This window comes from Austrofundulus limnaeus, unplaced genomic scaffold, assembly GCF_001266775.1.
Source record: "Austrofundulus limnaeus strain Quisiro unplaced genomic scaffold, Austrofundulus_limnaeus-1.0 Scaffold55, whole genome shotgun sequence".
NCBI classification, from domain to species: domain Eukaryota; kingdom Metazoa; phylum Chordata; class Actinopteri; order Cyprinodontiformes; family Rivulidae; genus Austrofundulus; species Austrofundulus limnaeus.
The window spans coordinates 1,820,701-1,829,220 of NW_013952457.1; positions in this window are offsets into that span (position 1 = coordinate 1,820,701).

Genomic DNA, 8,520 nt, shown 5'->3' on the forward strand with positions numbered 1-8,520 from the left:
AATAAAAAAGTTGCTGACAGGTAAATAAATGCTAAAGATACTGTATGTCTCTCTAATTTTAATCTGTTTTCTTTATCTTTAATACATATTCTAAATGCTACATAAAAWTTTTTCAGTAAATTTTGACAGATTGTCCTTTGACTTGGACCAAGTTTTGAATCTCAGCTATTTATTTTATAGACCTAAAAAGATTTTAAAAATGTTGAGGATACTTTAGTATGGATCATCACATTCCTGTTGCTCAGCCTATTGTGTTATTATGGTAATTAATCATTCTTACACTTCAAACATAGGATGCTTTTTTAATAAAAAATAATTTCCCTATAAACCACATTGTATTATTTAAAGGCCCGATCAACAAACCGAGGAACTCCTTGCCCTGGCCGTGTCTCCGGTGTCATGTTAAAATACCCAACAGCTCAGAGAACCTGAGAAAAATCACTGACGCTGCACTGCACCACCTGAGAATACAACAACACAGCAAACACATAATAAGTGGATGTGCTGTGGGTGGAGCGATGATGGTTCCCATAAGTAATTTAAACCTGACTCATGTAGATGCTCTGTTTTTGTACGTCCCATAGCTCTGTAGCTCTGTGGAGAAGAGAGAAAACGTCACTCCCAGCAAAGATTTGTCTCCTTCAGGCAGGACTGGACACGCCGTCCCTCATCGTTCATTATCACTCTCAGACAATGAGCCACTTGGGTTAATAACATCACAGCTTCACTCACCAAAAAAGATCTTTAAACATGCATTCCATAATTTGCATTCCTAATTTCTGTTCCATCTCGTCTTCCTGTTTTTTTCTCCCTTCGCCTCATCTAACTGCCTCTCCTCTCATTTCTTACAGCAGCACATTTTCTTTCCCTCCAATCAGTTTGTAAGTGGCAGCTTCAGAGCACAAGGAGAACAAAAACACTGCAGTCAATTGTACTGAGTACATGAACAAACATGTGGGAAGAAAACAAGAAGAAGGCAGGTAACATTTGCTAAAAAATACACTCCAGTACACTTTTGCTTTTTAAAAAAACCATGGTCTGCAATAATCCAGGATGACTCATAAMTGATGCTGCTTGATCCACTGAGAGAACTTGTAATGACGAGAGTTTCTGATTCCTGCTGTGGCTGTGACTGGTTTTTTTTATTTTTTTTTATTTTATTTATTTTTTGTATCTCTGTGTTTTTGTTTGCTCTGGTTGTAGTTGGTCAATAGATATTTTAATGTGTGCGTGGTGAGTGGGGGTGGGGGTATTATATATTTTTCAGGCACATAGCTCAATTCTCTAAACCACAACCAAGTAACCTTCACTTTTTATGAAAATGCGGTTTCTAGCAAAAATAAAAATTACTTTGCACCAAAGTCTATCTAAACACCTTGAAATTGGCCTCAGTCACTTTTAGAACCTTCTACCATTCCTGACACTCCCACTTCAGCACTTCTTCTAAATGTATTTGCGCCGCTAGATCGTAGCTGTTGTGGAATACTTATGTCTATATCACCTTGACACTGACCATTGTTCATATCTCATGATATCGTCTGAACGTCAGCATTAAGCTGACCGACTTCATGTACCAGAACGAGGCAGAWTCTGATTGGTTGTTCATTATCACATGATGATAGCTGAAGGTATAACAGTTCTCTTCTGCCCTCAGTCGGGGGTCCACATCTAACAGACTTCGTGATTGCTTTCTGTTCCATGTCTGCCCATAATAAATTACTTTACGAACATACCCCGCAAGACTATTTGTCTCTTTAACACTCTCGCCGTGTTTCTGACCATTTTTGCCATGACAGTAGCTTTGCTATCAAACTACAAAAATGGCTGAACAGGGTGGAAGGGAGGCAGGGTGTGAAGTGCCTCATTTGCATTTAAACGAGTTACTCTGAGTGAAAGAGGGGCTTGTGGAGTTACAATAAGGAGGGATTTAGACCAAAGTATTGCAGTTTCACTTTATGTAGACAACTGAAGGATCTAAAAGTCCCCTTTAATGGCGGCCGAGTTTCATTGATTAAAGCAGTCCTACTCCAGTGAGAGAGTCAAAGGTTTGGTTATATCATGTCTATGTGTCCCTGCATCACTGACCCCCTCCTCTGATGTGCCCCATTGATGTATTGATGCAATCTAAAGCACTAATTAAACTCGATAGAAAGATTTATTCTGATTAGCTTTGCTGTGTGAATGAGTGTGGATGGGTAAATAAGGCCATGTAAGACACTTTCTGTCACCTGGGTGGTTAGAAAAAACACCATATAAGTACATTCTGTGAATTTTTATTTAACTGTTTTCTTCCCACCCAATTATAAATCAAACAATGTACAAAAACAGACATAAAAAATCAACTTCTGCATTTATCATAACTAAATCAATACACAAGAAAATGAATTTGTGATTGTCTGCTCAGCTTTTTCTTGTTCTGCTCCTTGCTGTTGTTTTCTCTCTTGTCTACAGCTGGAAGGATTTTACAAAGAACCCAATCGGCAGCAAGGCGGGCCTCGTGTCCTCAAATCAAATCATGAGCAGAGCTAACCAGGTTTCGTCCATGACTGAGATTTAATGAGGCTTTGGCATACATCATCTCAAAGTGACATGAAATAACCAGAGGGCGTCAGTGACTGTGTCTTCGTGTTTTTGCCAAATATCAGACAGAGGAATTGGCAACAAATAGACAAAGGTGAGGCATGATTTTATTTTATTTATTTTTTTGTAACAGATGTTCTACCTCTGATGTTTGCCTTGGATTCATGTTTAACCTTGATTTTTTTTTTTTTTTTGGAACGTGCCGATGGAGAAATGAGCAAAGTGGTTGTCCTTCAAATGTTGTGGAAGGTCTGAGCCCCCTCAGGCAGCAGTCATCCTCTCACTGAGGTGTCCRTAAACAAGGCGGTCACAGCTTTGCATTTTTTTTTCATGGATGCTACAAATAATTTACTCTTCAACCACATTATATGCAAGGTGAGACTGTTTTCTGTTTTACTTTGATAAAAGTATGTTACAAAAGCAGACAGTATCTTACCTGCTGTCAGAATGATTTAGCAATAAGTAGTAAACAACTCAATCTTTAAACATTTGCTCATATGAATATAATTTTATAAACTTTTAAGCTTTGTCACTGTTACATTAGTGGTTATTTAAATAGAAGTTCATGATAATTCACAATGAAGACTTGTTTTGTCTGTTGCAAAGATTGCTCAGTGGAAACCAAGACAATGTAAGTATGTGTTCAACATAACAAAGAGAAAATAAATAAAAGAGAGGCTAATCGCTGCAGCTGTGTCATCAAAATGAAAATAATCCAAATTATCCTTTTGAATCTAACAAAAAGTCTCAAAGATTTAACCATGTGGGATCTTAATCCTTCACTTTCTTCCACTCTTCTGCCTTTTTCTTCAGGCCAAGCCAATCCATTTGTTAGTAAAGCAGCAAAACATCATGCAGTGTACAGAGGGGGATGAGACACAATCACATGTTAAAGACATGTGACTTTACAACCAGGAGTGAGAAGCCTGGATTTGTCGATGCTTTGCCTCTCTCAACAACACTCTGCTGGAAAAATTGATGAATAATTGATTTTAGTCTAATGGGTTCATTCTAATGCGCCGTGTGTGTGTGTAATATTTTAGATATTCAGCTCTCTGTATAGCTTCACATGAAAATAAAACCATCCTCTTTGTTTTTTTTAATGGGAAGATTACCTTTTTTGTGATGGTCTAATAATAGTTAATGTTACTTGTTATGTTTATTCATATCATTTTTTGTATCGTTCAGATGTAAAAAAATGATCCCTTCTGTGCAAATTAATTAGTCATTTTTACCTGCTTACAATTATCTGCTTATTTTGTGACATGAAAAGTGATCTGATTCATCATGTCCTTATTAATTATTCAAAAACACAACATTTGGTGTGGGTTTATCTTCATGAGTAGATGAGTAAGTATTTAAACAGCTGTTGTTACAGCAGTAAAACAGTCTGGAGCTTGAGCTTTTGGGCATAATGTTAAGGTTGTTTATCCAATTATTAAGGAATTTTTGCAAGATAATGAGAATAAATGTGTCACACTGTAAAATTATGAAAAAGTATCTTTCCTGCTCCTGTCCTGCTTGGACACTTAGGGAGACTCAACGTGTTTTAGGTGGGTGTGGAGACCCTGCAAAGGCCTGTGAGTATGTGCATGTCAGCAAAATATCTCATGAGCCAATGAGGAAGTGGAGACACCTGGGCTGATTACAGACTGGAAATAGATGAGAACAAGCACTGAACTGAAGAAAAGTATTGAGAATTCAAAGTACAGAAACTCTCCTGTTGCAACTAGGATCATAATTTATGCTTTATTTTTTTTTTTTTTTGCTTCTGTCTGCAGTTTCTGTTTGTCCTTATCTTCTGAAAGGCTCGAAAAGCTTTAAAGGGCAGTAGGTTGAATCTCAGTCAGCAGCACGAGTTAATCCTTCGAAGTTTTTTAATGAACTTCTCTTTTTTTAAGACATTAAAGTTTTTTAAATAAATGTTGTAACATCTTCAAAATAAGTATCTAATCTTAAAAAATACTTTTTCTTTCTTTTTGTTTTGTTTTGCCTTTCCCTAAATTTGCATTACGTCCTCATATCTGGGTAAAAGTTGGGCTTTAGAAAACTCCATCAGCTGCGCCTTCATGTAAACAATGTGAACAGGCTTTTTAATAAATGCTAAAGTTGTAAAACTTACAACAAAAGTCACTTCATCAACACATCAAAACCATTACAAAACAATTTTAAATTTTGGAAATTTAAGAAAAGTCTGCAAAATCTCTAAACAAATTTTTTTTTTTTTTTTTGCAGCCAGTGTTTTAGGGTGAAAAACACCTCTGCTGTTTTTGAAATGAGCTGCACAAACAGAAAGGATTGGGGTATTTTTTTTCCTCAGGATTCATCACGTTTATTCTCTGTTATTATTCGCCTTTTCTGATGCTCATCCCCGCTGCTTGTAGCTGCATTAAAAGCAGATGAATTTCCCAACAGGGGAGCCTCATTTCGGCTGCTGCAGTAGCTAACTAGTGCACACGGTGAGAGCAGTCTCACGCAGATATAAGAGCCCTTCTCAACCGCTGAGAGCATGACCCAGATCAAGGACAGGAGGGGGGTTCACAGCAATGCTCTGTGGATATATGTGTGTGTATGAGGGAGTGTGTGAAATGTGTATCCCATTAAAAAGACACACTTAAAGCTGATTTGCTGCAAGTAGATCATTACTGGTGGAAAGGCAGCACTCAGCCCCTCATTCTATATCTCCTGGTTTGTAGACTGAAAAGTGACTGAAACAGCTCGTCTGACTAAGAGTTATGACTCAGGTGGTTATTCTGAGCTTAAACTATACTTTTCTGGTGAGTGTGACGATAAGAAATACGAAGATGTTTTTGCTTAAACAGAACTGAACCTCCTTCCTTTCAGTCTTTTGGAGAGTGACTTTTCAAGTGATGTTCTGTCTAACTGTTATCAATAATCAGTTTCTCCTCAGGTGTGACACCAATCACAAATGGACTAAGAAAATATAGGTCAAAATTTGTGTTTTTGGTTATTTTTTAGTAGTCTTATGGGATGCCAAGTGTAAAATAAAATGTTAAAAATGTCTAATGTCTATTATTTATCTCACTTTCTCAGTGTGAACTAACATTTTATCATTATTTAGCTCACTATTCTTACATTTTGATAATTTTTATTAAATGTTAAATATAAATGTTATGTTCAAATGTTAAAGCATAAATCTAAATGTGTAAATCTAAATGTAAACGTTAAATCTTAAGTGCTGTGGCTAAATGGTAACATTTATATTTAAGTATCTCAGAATGGAATGCAGCCTTTGCCGTGTGCAGCTTTTGTTGTGACGTCATCATTCTGCAACAAAAGCAAATGCTGCTAATGCTGCTTACCCTGCTAATGCTTCCCTACAAGGCATTGGGCCTCATGCAAGAACATGTTTGTATTCTTATCCTAAATTTCTCCTACTTTTGTTCGTATGAAGGGTTCGTACGAACATGTCACGTCAGATTCAACAAACTCTTCTATCTTCAGGAAAAGTGTGTAAATGAGCTGCGTAAACATGATGAATTACACCTGTTCATATCCAGCTACTCGTGCACGCGGAGAGGTAATTTTCATTATTACCACCCCAAAAACACCATATAAGGATATACGTTTCCTGTCCCACATACCAGAAAGTGTTCATTCATGAATGACATCACAAAGTAAAAAAAGAAGAACTTCACGAATTCGGAGATTGAAGTCCTGCTCTCGGAGWTCCACCAAAAAAAGTTATTTTTAGCAGCATCAGCTTGGAATTAAAGGATCTGCTTTAAAGCCAAGGAATAAAATGTGCTGTTAATGTCGTGTCTCCTGTGTGTCGTACAGTCACAGAAATAAAAATCTAAATCATATTTATCTCTCTCTCTAGTCCTGCTCTGGTTTTTCTTTGGTCAAATATTTTTAATATCAGTGTAAACAACTGTGTTACATAGTTTTCATTTATTCAGAGGAAGAGCGGTCGCGCACCGCTGCCCCCCCTCCCCCCACCAGCAGTTATGCATGGAAAATATTTGTATGGCAAAGTTCGGAATTCATAACTTTCCGCAACTCAGCAGTGAGTAAAACGCTCTTACTTTTAGTAGTACTTCTGTATTATTTATCTTACACATAGTACTTTTCAGTGTTTACGACATGTTAAAACGCTGTTTCTGTGCAGGASATACCACATAGAGCTCAGTAATTGTTTGTTAGTGGAGCTCAGCCGTAGCAATGAGACAAGGCATGTGACTTTTTATGGTTAGTCCAAGTTAAACACGAAACGTTGAAGTTTATTACAACTGGCCCTTTGAGGGCCACCATAACGCTCATGTGGCCCTCGGTTTGACACCCCTGCTCTATGAGAAGTGCCCAAGTTGCGTCTCTAAAAAGAAAAAAATGAACAGACTCTTTAAAGGTGAGCCCCGTCTCATCTTAAACTTCAAATCCTTTTAAATGGTCAAAACATTTTTAGGAACCACAAAGTATAGGAGTTATTTAGTTACGTATTCATTGACCCAACAAAAAGTTTGATTAATTATTTATTAAAAACTCAGCAGTCGACAAAAAATAAAGTTGCACAATAAATGATTAACGCTGTGGGGAACAGAGCAGAAACCCATTGTCCTAGAATTTTCCTGCAGCCTGCGTCGCTTTTCATCCTCCATCTTCACAGTGGTCTTTGATGTCTTTGTGAACGCGTCACCACGGGGAAGAAGTTATAACAACAGACTGACGCTGAAATCTCCATTTCTCAGCTTTCTTGTTCAGATTTCACCTTCATGATCACACAGGACTCCAAATCAAAACTGAAGACATATTTTCACACAAAATCAAGAAATGTATAGAATATTTACTGTGAATGACTCTCAGCTACGACCACAAAAATTTGCTCAAGAGGCGATCTGTAAAACTGACTGAGTTTTAGACACTCAGTACCTGTTTGCAAAGGCCGATTAGCTGTGGTGGAATTGGGCTTACTCCAGAAAATACGCCAAACTCTCATGCATAACTATGGTGAAAGACGCCATGCTAAATTTTATATCAATATTTGGAAAACTCACTGAATATAATGCCATTTTTATGCTTTTTGGATTCAGTTAGCTGTTCCAACCATCCTTCAGTTTGTGTGTGTGGGGGGGGGACGACAATAATTTATTTGCAAGGTGCATGTTGGAACTGACTCAGTCATAATTTGTTTGCACCTCATTAAATCTAAGCTCAACCATCAACAAGCAACATCTGTAAGGCTCGTCACAAATGAAGGTGTAAATGTTGAAAAGCAAATTTAGCTAAATGTTAGCAGCTCACTGATATTTTTGGATCAATTCCTCTTTGCAGGCAAAGCATTAGACTTGCTAATATTTTTATTTCTGTTCATACTGAAAAGATCCATAAATATTAATGGATCCACAGTCTCCTCCTGGCTGCCCGTCATGTGTTCAAAGGGAATTTAGGGTGATTGTACGATACTGTTGATTAGGAYTGAAGGGCCAACGTTGGTGAACAAGCAGGCAGGCTGACGTGCTGAGGTGACAACTTTCTCAGATATTTAAAAAAAAAGTTAACACTTCAAACACTTCTGCAGAGGAGGTGACGGGGGAGGGGGAGGGGCTTTTCTTTGTCTGATTTTAATTCCTTGGCTCTCCTATTAAGACATTTTGCAGGATGGTTTTAAGCATTCAACATTAAAAGACAAAACAGGAATGAGAAAAAAAGAAAGGGAAGTTTTCCCGCTGTTTAAAGACATCTGTTCATGATTTACATTTTTAATAAAAACAAAACCAAACCTTTCCATGGAAGAAAAGAAAAACTGCCTCTCAGCTCCCAGTGTTACCRTCCTTTAATTAGATCGTTGTAGTTATACGAGTTTCAGCTCTTCTCTGCCTATAAGACCAGTCATTTATCTCCTGCTGACTCATTCCCTCGAAACCAAGCCACCACCTCACACACACACACACACACACACACACACACACACACACACAC